General features: G+C 32.0%; 1 long non-coding RNA gene across 1 annotated transcript; it reads right to left on the bottom strand.

Annotated features, from left to right (window-relative positions):
- Nucleotides 1–9,044: 9,044 nt before the first annotated feature.
- Nucleotides 9,045–11,450, bottom strand: LOC106443107. Its single transcript, XR_001287947.3, has 5 exons — nt 10,943–11,450; nt 10,622–10,725; nt 10,450–10,505; nt 9,373–9,448; nt 9,045–9,289 (listed from the first exon to the last, which is right to left on the bottom strand). It is a non-coding gene; the product is annotated as an uncharacterized LOC106443107 (long non-coding RNA).
- Between the last annotated feature and the right edge of the window lie 2,302 nt (nt 11,451–13,752).

Below are 13,752 nucleotides of genomic sequence, written 5' to 3'. Positions count from 1 at the left end.
CAAAAATGCATGTAAAGAGACCGAACGTCTAGGCGTCATATATCTCCATTCGACATTTTTACTTGGGCTATGTATATGTTATGTTGTAGAATTTGTTATGCAGCGTACTCAGTATTTCGTCAATCCTTTCTTTTTACTATTAAATTTTAAAAAAATTTCTCCTCGTGGGAGTTACTTTGCCTTTAAATGGCAAAAAGAACAAAACCTGAAAATAGGAAAAATATTGCAAAACAATATGTCAACAAAATCCTTTGATGATTATGATCACAAAATAGGTTATTAGTACATACACTGAAGAAACATAAAATGCTATGATTTTGAGGTCTCGAGCATATAAACACAAGGCCAGAGCTCTCAATCTAAACATTGTAACTCTGTTAAAACCCAAAGCCCTAAAACTCCACAGGACCAAACAAATAATTCATATACTTGTTTCGAGCAAGCGGTGAGAAGAGAACAAACAACGTTTTTGAGTGATTCTTTCAAAGATGAATGTCCGGAACCTGTAAAAGCTATTAGATGAGTTGGCTTATCATAAGAACCAAAAAAGTTCAATGGAGAGACTTAAGAGAGATGGAAGAGAGATATTCAGAGATCACCCTGAAATTTGCAGAGTTATAAGGAGAAAGAAGACAACTTTTGATGATTGTCATAAATCAGAGATTTAAAATAGTATAAGAAAGTAAGCAAATGAATATGTCTCAGTGATCAACGATATCTATGGGTTGATGTAATGAAATCTTTAAGCCAAACAGCGAGTAAGTTGAACAGTAAGAGAGTACAACATCGACACATACCTCCATTGGAATTGTTGCGAGCTTCCTAGAAATTGATAAGCCTAAACATCAATTTACTTCAGCAGAACCAGCACCTTTGGTCAAAACATCATCTTCTTCTTCTGCATTCTCCCTTTCCTGAACCTATAATTTAAACAACAACCCCAATAATCAAAGCTAACTTCAACATCATTATGTTACATTATAAGTAACTAAAAGATGATTGTGAGGAAGCCTTTTACCTTAATGACACGGTGTACAATGAGAATAGCACAATTCTTGAGGAGACAGAAAAAAGTTGGTGAAAGACCAAGAATCACAGGGAAGGAGACCAAAGAAGAAGAGGGAAACTTACATACATCGACATTGAAAAAAACAATATTTCTTGTTCGAATAGGATCCTTATCTCAAGTGCAAGAGCATTATATCCCCCTACATGACAATACACTCTGTTTTAGAGTAGGATCAAAGCATATGCAAGCAAAATGTAATGCATACTAAGTCCAGTTACCCACTTAAAACCAGGTCCCATACTTGCAGATTGAACAACAACGATGGGAGACTCAGTGCCAGTGACAAACATCAAATCTTTCCATATGATAAAAGCAGATGTAGCGATCATCCCTAAACTCATAAAACACTTTAACATGGGCATTAGAGAACCAAAAGCTAAAACGAAGCAGAACTATAATGATAACCTTGAGCTTGAGATCGTACACAAAGAGATTTCTTTTGATTGCAAAGGGAAGCACTCGAAGGCTTCACAGTTCTCACCTGCGTAAAAATCAAATCAATCAACATGACATATGATAAGACTTTGAACTTGCAGTCATGTAGATGATTCAATTGCACAAATTCTCTTTGCAATCCGGCTACGGTTATGGATCCAACCCGCTTGCTAAGTGAAACCTAACTCTCCTGTCGTTCCTTCCGTTTCTCACCGGAATGCACCTATCCAAAAGCCAGCCATCCGATTCGTCGTCTCTTCCTTCTATCTCTGGATTCAAAACCATCCTAGTTGTAACTGGCACCGCTAATGCCAATTCTTGCGGCATAGCTCCAATCCGATGAGTAACCTCCTTTGTCGAGTTCATATTTTTAAGGAGGATTTTGAACGTCCGATTTGCACACCAAAAGACATCATCATCCCTCGATATTTGGCAAGGGAGACCAAATATATAGGGAGGCTGGGTAAGTTGAAGAGCTTGTTGTTCCATGGTTGAAAAAGGCTTTTGTGGATTCATTGAGTGGATGAACCCTAGCTTTTTAATGGCCGACGTTAGGACTTCTAGGTAATAGAGAGGAACAGAAACACCGTTTTCACAAGCGTGGGAGAAAGAGTAAAACAAAAAGATTAGCGATTTGGTTGGGCGATTTCTTAGATATGTTTGGATTCATATGGTGATTTGAGAAGCGTTTATGTTGAGTGTAGATGATCGCTTTGAATGTGAATGGTTAGACAAATAACAGCTTACGATTTGAGGTTTTACTGAAGAAAAAAGAAGATAGAAAGTTTTGTTTTTAAAAAAAGAAGAAGAAAAGAATAAGATAAAAGACCAAAGATTACGATCTGAAGTTTATTAGATATTTTTCTCTATTTATAATCTAAAAGGCAAATTAAATATATATGATTTTTTTAAAAATGTGGGTCCCACAATTGTGGACATGATTAGAAGAGAGCAAAAACTCATCTATTATAATATAGATTCCAATAATAGATGAGAAGCCCAATAATACCCAAATCCGTGTGTGACGTGGCAAAAACCAACCTCCCTATTGGACGATTTTCCAAGCTGACGTGGACGTCCTCCTTGAGGCTCATATTCCCCTTTTATTACTTGTTTGATATGACATAAATGACAAACTCACATACTACATTACTAAAACATCAAACGTATGTGTCCATTCAACTTTTCTTAGAATTTGATCCACTTTTACTATTTTATTTATTCTATAACAATTGATAATTTTGTGTAAATTTTTAGAAATATAAGAATGTGGATAATGGAGGATTATCGGTAGTTATCCGTTTTAAGAAATTGTTGATAAGTTTTTTATTCCATTATCTTGGTTTAATTGATTTTTGTAAATTTTGTAAACACAAATGATGTGGCAGAATTTGATTAGCCATGTGACTTGTGTTTTATTATACAAGGGATGTATTGTATGAGCATATTCTCCACAATCAGTTTGATCTTATAGTTTAGCCTAGTATTGAGCCAATTCTACATGGATGTATTTTTGCTTACAAATAATACTAAGAAAGGAACACCACAAATGCATCAAAATGAGAAACTTTAATATTACCAAAAAGCATCATTGAAAGCATAAACTCCTGTGTAAATCTAGATCATGTGCAAATAAGAACCCCCACAGAAACAACAATATGAGAAAGAGATACTTTAATTTAATCCAAAGCATCATTGAGAGCATAATCAGTCTCGTTGCTGATTCAATTCAGAGTTGCAAGGTTTTGTATTGTTATAAAACTCACTTTCCTAAGGTTTAAACCTTGAGCATCATGAGGTAAATCAAATGAAATAGAACAAAAGAGAACACAACAAGGAAACTTTGTTAAACCATGGATCGTGAAGTATATTAGTACCAAGCTTTTGAACGATTGAAAAATATAAAAATATTAGAAAGAAAACGATCATCTAAGCGTTTAAAAAGTTGAGATCAATAAAATCAGAAGCAAAACCAATAAACACTCAATACATTGTCTTCTTTTCCACCAATTATCCCCCTTTCTATGTTCTACTCTTCCCACTTTTCTACTATTTCTTGTATTTCTCTCATTAATTTTATTATATTTATATGCAAGTGTTCATGTGAAAATTTTCTTTTTAGAATTGTATTTCAGTTGATTTACAAACAATGAGATATATATATCATCTGAACAAGTTGTGAAGTGTTACAAAAAATATAATCTAAATAAAATAACAAAAACTGTTAAACTCATTTCGAAATTATCTAAGATAAAGTATATAAATTATATAATTAAACGACATATTAAAAACTAATATTAAATATTGTGGTTTTGAATTTTATAAAACTACTAGATTTTAATAAAACAGTATCAAAAACATATTTTTGTTAGTCAAATGTTGAAATATAAATCAAAGGAGCACACATAATAAAACAACTATTTATATTATAGTGTAAAGTTAAATAGTATGTTTGATGATTCCATGAAACTCTTGTTCAATGGAGAATAAAAAATGGACCCCTGACAAATCTCAATGTCAATTAACTAACCAAAAATCAGATTATGTTCATTTTTTCTTCTTTTCTATATATTTAATTCACCTTATCCTCAAAGATTTATCTCTTTTCTCTCATTTCCATAAATATTTTTTCCATTCTTTTTCCACTTCTTCACAACTCTCTCTTCTTCCCCACATAAGGTGTTTTTTGTTTACACAAAAAGTTTCAACTTTCTGCTCTTCCATTCTTTATTTATATAACAAACAACAAAAACATTTATTGTAACATGACCTAGTTAAGAAAAATAAGTTAAATAGAAGTCATCACTTAAAAAGCAAATTTATTTTCTTGGTGAAGTAGCAACGATTTCGTCTCTATATTCTTCCTCGTTGTGCCACCATGCTCTGTTGCTGGTACATGAGTATTGAAATGCCTCTTCTCTTTTAGTTATATATCATCTAAAATGTTATACATACACATATACATATACATATATATTTATATATGATATATCTCCTCTTTCTATAGATATCTCCTTGTCGCTAACCGCTAGCTCTTGAATATCCATGGATAGTGAAGCTCTCCTTTAGCTGCTTGGCCATTCTTACAATAAACTTGATTTCTCTATTTCTCATATACTTTGATGCATAACCCTTTTAAAAACTTATCGCTTTTAAACTAAAGGATGTCATTTAGGTTTCAATTAGGGTTTGCTTCATGGGTTAATTTAAAACATTAATGAATTCATATCACTTTTAAACTAAAGGATGTCATCAATGGACTGCCTCTTGTTAATGCGAAAGATTGATTATTGATATTGAATGCTTGATCGATTGTGTGATTGTTGATATGATTGTTTGTTGTAATTAAGTTGTTAGAAAGAATTGAATGAGTAGATTATTAGATGAATGGGTTCAACTTGAACATTCTGAATGATTGTTGTTGACTTGAATGTATGATGTTTGAGTGTATTGTTGTTTGCTTGTGACCACTAAGAATGTGTTTAGGAATAAGAATGAACTTATATGAATTTTGTGTGACACCGAGAATGGGTGACATCTAGATAAAAGAAAGATGAGGGAAAGGTGGAGCTAGTAAAATCGAGTCATGTCGAGTATGGGCATAAATAAAAGTGGTTGATATGGTTGGATTGGTGGTTTTAACCATTATTGGGTATTGTGGTATGTCTAGTTGTGTAACACATGTCTCTAACCCCTCACTCGGAAACCTCTGATTTATTGTTGGAGGAAGCATGTGTTACATTCAGGCCCGGGCCCTGAGGGGAAGCAATATAGAAGCATGAGCTTCTGGCTCTTAAGATATATATATGATTGTATCGGCCATTTTTTTTTAAATAATTATTTAATGTAGTGGTACAAGTTGCTTGATTATAAACCTAGCAACCTGAGTTCAAACCCTAGGTTAGACTCTGCCGGCCTTTTTGTTTTTGTTAGCTTGTAGTCTCTTATAATCCAGGAACGGTACTGGTTACAATAGCAATAAACATGTAAGCACCAATAAAAATTGTACTGGGCTTTAACATGGTTTTTTTTGACAAAAATGAACAAAAAAAACTTGATCTAAAGAAAACGCCAGCTCAGGAACCCAAACCGGGGTAAAGAACCGGGAAAACGGCCGATTGGTACCTGGACTTGGGTCATATCCTCTAATCAGTACCCAATCTATTTCACTGTGCGTTTTCGTACATGATCTATCAAAAAAATTGAAATCAATACCTAGACTTATGTAAAACGGCTTTTACATACATACGACTGACAACGTGTCCGGTAACCAGTGATCTAATCAGTCATTATGCTGATGTGGCACTGAGTTACAGGTAGAAGCTTAAAATGGTGTCGTTTCAATTTAATAATAAAACAAAAAGGGGTCCCCTAGAATTGAACCTGAGGCTATAGCTTTAACCTGTAAATCCTAAACCATTTGTGCTAAATCCTAAATCCTAAATTCTAAACCAATACAATACATAGGTGAAAGGGATTCTCGAGCACTTCGTGCACGTTTGTCCACCATAAAATTTTTTGCTTCTGAAATATGTTGGAGTGAGAAGTAAGAAAAACACCTTACAATGTTGAATTTTCACCAAAAGAGACGCAAAAACCAGTCAGAAATATTTGAAATTATAAGAACTACTAAAATATTTATTACAAGCCGGTTTGGTACCTTTTAATTCCGTTCAATTCGTTTTAGTTTAGGAAATTTGGTCAGGCCTAGGTCTAATTGAGGTGATGATTGTTTCCATTAGTTTTTGGTTTTTTGTTTTTGGTTTTTAGATTTTGGTTTTAGATTTTGGTTTTAGATTTTGGTTTTAGATTTTGGTTTTTGATTTTCAGCTTTTGGTTTTGGTTTTTGGTTTTTAGATTTTAGTTTTGTTGTATTCTTTAGTTTTTTTTTACAAAATAAGCAATACATTGTTTTAAAATAATATTTTTTAAAACAATTATCATTAATTTATCAAAATATAGTGGTTGTTATTTAAAATAAAAATATTACCATTTTTTCAATTATTTTCTTTTTAAGTGTTATACTTAAATATAATTAATAAAATATCTATAAATAATAAAAATAAAATATTTTTAATTTTGAAACTATTTATAAATTTTATTACATAAAATATTTTTCGTTTTTTAGAACTTGAATGGCTATTTTTTTCAAATTAATATAATAATATTGTATTAATAAAATATTTTAAATTTTATAATTTTTAGTTGTTGTTTAGTATGTATAATAAAATTATTCAATAATTTATTTATAGATATTAATAAGTAATTGGTTACAACTAATACTAAAATTATCTACATTTATTTACATATATGAAACACATAAATTATTTTACATTAATGTTAAATGATAAAAAAAATTGTATGGAAATTTTATCTTTATGAAAATATTATTTACTTAATTATTATTTAATTAAAATATAGTATTTTATACAAAATAAACAAAATTCGTTTTTATATTGAAAACCCACAAAAGTTAGTTTTTGGTTTATCTTCACAAATTGGTTGAAATTTTGAAAAACTAGTTTCCCTAAATTTTAGGGAATCTATTTGTTAAAAAACTTGATTGGCAAGTGATATGGTTTTTACAAAAACAAAAACTAAAAGCTAAAATTTGATTGGATAAAATACGGTTTTTACAAAAGCAAAAACCAAAAACTAAAACAAAAACTACAAACAATCAACCTCAATAACTCAAGCAACTTATAGGCAATCAAAATCATATAATAAGAAGATAAATATGGAAACTTTAGTTACCCAACAATGAAAGGATCAAAAGTTCCCTCGACGGGTATTTAATAATCCGCTGTGTGACTGTAACAATCTGTCGTATCTAGCTTGATCACGCAACTTGAGTTGAATAATTTCCATCTCGTGACTAAAGGGAATAGCTTTTTCCAGTTTCAGTGTTGCCTGAACTCTCATCCTCATCTCAACTCCATCTCCTGACAGAGAATCTTCCCCATAGCTTTCCGACAGAGTCTGCTTCATACTGAACGGCGGCAGCTAAGATCACCTCCATGTGGTTTGTATTGAACCAACAGTAGATAAGACAAAAGAAATCATAACCAATCCGTAGTGTTTATCAACAAATCTTATGGAAAGGAAAGAGAAAAACAAAAAAACAAACAAAATCTAGAGTTTAATAAACACAACAGTCGTGGAAGAATAACATTTGCTTTCAAATCAGAGAGGAAGACAGATGATGCAGCCATTACAATGAAAATAATATTTCTCTCGATGATAGGAGATGTAAAGATGATGTTCAAGGGATAAATACCTACATTTTTATAGATGAGAATCACCGACTGGAAATTGAATAAGATTCATTGAACTTTTGATCGTGGTCGTAGTGGTGAGGAAGAGTTAAGTTTGTGTTATTGATGCCAATCTATGCGACTTGTAACGGTTCAGAGGTAAAAGATAGAAGACAAAACGATTTGAAAATAAATGGACTTTGAGATTATTAACAAAGCGTATACGAAAACGCAATTTCATAATTGCCATTGTTAGAGAATTGAATAGTCTTAAAGCGGATGAACCCTAAATTTGTGATTCGGGAAGAAGATGCAAGTGTCACAGGTCAGCCCATAAACATAACAATAGCGAACCCCGTATCAACTAACTGAAAGGGAAGAGATGACTTAGTGATGTGGAGGATCCTGGAGAGAAGAAACTAAGATCATATATATTAATATCACTAAATCAATAAACTCAGTATTTAAATAAATATATTAATTTTATATTGAATTGGTTCAGAATATGACATCTACTAAAATAATAAGATAATAAAAATACTATGTAAATATGTAACCATGTTTTTTTTTGTAGAAGATATGTAACCATGTTAACATCATAAGTTTGTAATTAATTATATATAAATTTAATATAAATATAATTATTATTGAGGATAATTAATCCAAGGGCAAAAACGTTTGGCTTAATTAAAGTAAAACGCCAAGTTCTTATTTTCAAATTTCTGGGTTCTAAATTTTGAATCAGATGATTCTCCTATTCCTGTATAAAAAAGTAAACTTCTACAAAAATATGAATATTCAAATATTTCAAAATACAGTCGAGTTTTCTAAATTTAAAGAAAAAAGGGAATTTGTATTATCTAAAAAGATGGACATGCACAGAAAGAAAAACTATCATAGTAGTATCAATTAAATGGTTTAAATATACATATATTTATAGAATTAGTTTGTTAAGAATTATAGTTTAGGTTTTAAAGTCTAGTTTAGTTTAGTTTGTGGATTAGGAGGATTTGTGGATTAGGATTTAAGGTCTAGCTTAGTTTTTATTGTTCAGTGAATACTCTGTGTATTTCATATTAAGTGTTAATTTGACATTTCTGCGAAATTAAGAAACCTAGATGGTCTTACCCCTTACCCCGCGCAAGCGCGGGGTTAGTGTGCAATATATTCTAAGTATTATTGTTCTATAATTTCAGTTTCTATTTGTTAACTTATTTGGTCTCGTATCACGATTACCCATATCTGTCACTTTTGTTCGTTCCTCAAATCATCGCACTTATTTTTTCACATGTCGACTTAATTAATTTTCTCTTTTTTTTCCTATAGTATTTAACAATGTTATGGGCTTTCACAGTTGATGCCCTATCAAATAGAATGTGTTGTCATCGTTAATTGTACATATGCAATTAGTCACTTGGTTACACGATAAAATGTCTTAAACATTTAGGTGAAATTTAGTTCTCTTGTTCAATACCATCTTCCATGTTTTTTATTCCTGCTTCCACCTCCGTTCCGTTATGAGTATATATACCTGCGGAAGGTCATATTATATGCAAGTGTTAAACTTGTATTTGGTATGTTTCTCAGTTCTTGTGATTCCATGGGTTTACTAACCGTTATAAACCACTGCCTGGACTTTTTAATATGAACAGATCATAAGTCTTCTGCCAATCACTATGCTTGCGGTTTCCTGCAATATTCATCTGTTATTTAATAATAGGTCATAAGGTCTCAAATATATCCCAAAAAAACACATTGAAGAGTATCCCTTTCATTCTCACACTATATGGAACTTGCTCTGACTTATAGACTATAGTACTTCGAACATGTTCCATCCGTAAGTCTTGAACAGAAAAACTAATAGGCAAATCCAATACAGATCACACAATTCAGTTACTACGTATTCTATGTTGAATAATTGGAAAAAAGGATAAATGAAATATTGTATATAACTGAATCTAAAAAAGAAATCCTTAAATCCTTTTTTTATGAGCAACTCGAGATCCTTAAATCCAAATACGTTTTCGTTTCATTTATCCCACATGCAGTGGATATCCTACATTCACACACGCACATCAATTTTTTTGTATAAGTTCTAGAAATATTGTGAACGATGACTCAGCCAGGATAGACCTATTGAATACCTATTACCCCCCCCCCCCCCCCCCCCCCCCCCCATTAAATTGGCCAAAGATTCAACGTGGCCTGAATATCACGACTTAGATATGCATGTCTCTACATATGTGGGCTGCTAATGAATGTTAAGTGACCTTCGTATTCAGAGGTTTTCTCTGAAATGTATAATAACTGCCCATGGCTTATTTCCATATGCCATAAACCTATAAAGATGATAGATACACATAGTAACAAAGGAAAACCCAAGTATATGAAGTTTAAAACTCTTTCAAAATTTTGGTATCAGGTAACAGTCATAAACATTTTCATGATCAACCCAAGGGTAAAGGATAGCCTAGACGATCAGAATTCTGATACACATAACGTAATTTCCACAGATTCCTTAGAAATCCACGGTTATAAGTTTATAGATCAAGAATCTTTTCTTAAAGAAAATGCAGTAACATGATTAAAACTTGTGAGACATGAACTTAGGGAACAGAGACTCCAAACAAAAAGAAAGGGGAAACAAAATCCAGAAATTGAAAAATTAAGAGGAATGTGAAGTTTTCGTACCTTATGCAATGCATGCCTCTCTGCATCGAAATTTTGAGTTCATCTTGGTAAACAATCTACAACATATAATTAAACAGATAGATATCAGTCAAGAATGTCTTGGAAATCCTAAAATCACAATACCAAATTTCTAATATGAAAAGATGGAATTAAACATACGCTGAAACCCCACCATTCAATAATCGCTTACAAAGATCTGAAAATTCTCCACTGATCCCAAATCTTGTGTTCCCCTTCACTTTTTATGTTCGTCGAAAATCTCCAGGAGTTATAAATCTGAATAAAGAAAAACGTTCAGAAATTAGATGGTAGCAATAAACGTTGCTTGTTTACTATTTGTTTTAAGTTTTTTTTTAACCAGAAAATTCCATATTTATAAGCAATCGAAATACTAAGTTCCTTTTCATGAACTGTACCCTTAGATCTAAATCCTACTGAGTAAAATATCTTTGACGATGTAATTTTTTTTAAAACTAAGTATTACTACGCTTACACAATCTTGGAGATGTTCTCGTTGGACTTGTTTCCTCAACCCTAGTCTTCTGCTTCTCCTTCAATATCTTCCTCACCGAATCAGATTTAATTGATTTCTTATTGGCTTTGGTTTTCATCTCTCCAAAGACTCTATCAAAATCATCAGAGACTTCCTTTTCAGAAAAAGAAAATCATCAGAGAGCTTTCTATTGATCCTAGCCACACCTTCATCTTCCAATCCGATCTTCTCCTTCGTCAATATCATTGTTCAGATCAATGCAACTTCTTCCTTTCACTGAAACAGGAGCCGCATGGGGAGAATCGTAATCAGATCTTAGATTTCTCGAGTTAAGCACAGAACTGTTGACGTTTCCTTCGATCCGTCCCTGGAGACGGAGGCGGGTGAAGTTGAGACCAAGGACCAGTGTGTGTATATGGCCCCATGAGAGAAGCGGATCGAGGACAGAGATGGGAGGATCAACGCCGTGAGAGAAAGAGCAAATATAGGTTAAGTTGACGATACAATTCCCTTTTGTCGTTTTAATGTTTAGATTTATAAGTGGGGTCCACATAATGTTGAGATGGATAGCTTCAGAAGAGAGCAAAAACTCTTCTATTATAATATAGATTATGCAGTAGACCAATATATATTATTAGTTAATATATGATTATGATTAATTAAAATGAAAATAATTTAAATTAAAGCTTATTGGTTATTCAAAATGGTAAAAATAAATGTAATGTACTTAGTTACATTGAAATTGAAATTATAGAATCACATTTGTTTTGAAACAAAAAATAAACTTAAAGTGACATTTATTATAAAACTGAAAGAGTATTATTTTGGTCATTCTTTTCACTATTTGTTATTTTGTGATAAAATTTGTACATTTTTAATAAAGTTGTCTTAAATTAACTTTGTCTGATCAATTGTTGTGGTTAATGATTACCAAAAAAAAAAATTTATTGTGGTTAATAAATAGTACAGCAATAAAACAATCATGAGTAGGCCTGGGCATTTTAACCTGGACCCGAAAACCCGAACCGGAATCGACCAAAAAATATCCGACCTGGAACCGAACCGAAAATTTACAAGTACCTTTTGGGTCTAAATTTCTTTTATCCGAAAAAACTGGAACCGAAAGGAACCGATCCGAATAGACCCGAACCCGAAAAGAACTGATCCGAATAGATCTGACCCGATAAGAACCGATCCGAATAGACCCGACCCGATAAGAACCGATTAGTACCCGACTTAAAAACATGTATATCTAAAACTATGATTTTTTTGTGTTCTATTTTATATATATATTATTTTATGATCTAGTTAAAATATTTTTTGTTAACAACATTTGTTATTATCTTGTAACATTTTTTAAGTAATATGAAGCTTTAAAATGTAAATTTTGTTATGAATCATGAAGTGGATGGTCCATAACCTAGACCATACAAGTTCAAGACTAGAGTCCATTGGGGGTTTACATCCAGCCACATGGAAGACCCATTCAACCTTAGTATTTATGAGTTTGACCATGTCATTATGTAGAGTATCTTTGTAATCAATTCTCCCTTTGACTCCACCTTGTATGAACAACTATATATAGTGGTGTAAGCAATAAGAAATATACAACACAATCTCACAAATCTTCTCTCAAATCTTAACACGTTATCAGCACGAAACTCTCTCCACCAGAGCAATACCATCCGCCGGCGATCATCTCTTTTCCGGCCATCTCTTCCGGCCCTCAGCCTTGCTCCGCCGGCCAAGTCTATCCCTCTCACGGTTTTCCGGCCAGCTCCTCCACCTCTCTCTCAACCACCTCAATCCGCGGATCACTCCCTCTCTCTCTCACGGTGGTCCATTCAGAATCCTTGTGGTGTAAAAGGTAAACTAATCAAAACCTAAAGATCTAAGAACATCATATATCTGAATCTTGGATCTATATGAATCCTAAAACTTATAAAAATCTATAGATCTAAAATTATCTCAAATATTAATCTTGAATCTAAGATCTATATGAATTTTGATTCTAAAATTATTTGAATCTATAAAGATCTAAGAATCTCTAAAATCTTATAAAACTTATTAATAATCTAATATCTATATGAATCTTGTTTCTAAGAACTATTTGAATCATTAAAAAATATTAGAGAAAATCATAAAATCATAAGCCTTTAAATCGGCTCTCCCTTTTTCTCCTATTTGATCCGACCTTAAATCCGGATTGTCTAAAGGATCAAAACCCATAATCAAACCCTTTGATCATCCGCATCACCAGCTATTCTAGCAGGATGAATAAGTCGGCCATCAAAAACCTCACTATCAAAATCCTTAAATCTAAATATGTATCTTGATGGCCATTATACATATCAATCCCCTAAATCCTTCTTGCTTGGTTTTCTCAACCAGCAAATCCAAAATTCAAAACAATCAAAAACATCTTGAGCCATATTCGGCCAGATTCTTTGAAAATCAGTCAAACCAAATAAAATTGAAATGAATCATAATCAATGCATATCTTTGACCATTGATGTTTGTTTTTGTAACTGATAAAATTTTAAAAACTTTTCTGATTTTATAAATGCATATTTAATTTTTATAAATGCATATTTGATTTTAATAAATGCATATCTTTGACTAGGTAGTATTTTAAATATTATAACATATAGTCTTGATTTAAATAGTTATGACATAGGCTAAAATAAATACTAAGTTGAAATCATTTGATCACATTATTGTTTATCAAAATTTATCTATATCTTAACCGGCCTTGAAATTGGTTTATTATAGTTTGAACAAATGATATAAATTTATCTTGATCTAATACC

Source organism: Brassica napus, chromosome C6 (assembly GCF_020379485.1).
Source record: "Brassica napus cultivar Da-Ae chromosome C6, Da-Ae, whole genome shotgun sequence".
Lineage (NCBI taxonomy): Eukaryota > Viridiplantae > Streptophyta > Magnoliopsida > Brassicales > Brassicaceae > Brassica > Brassica napus.
The sequence above is the reverse complement of the archived record's forward strand: the minus strand, read 5'-3'. Positions and strand labels throughout refer to the sequence as shown.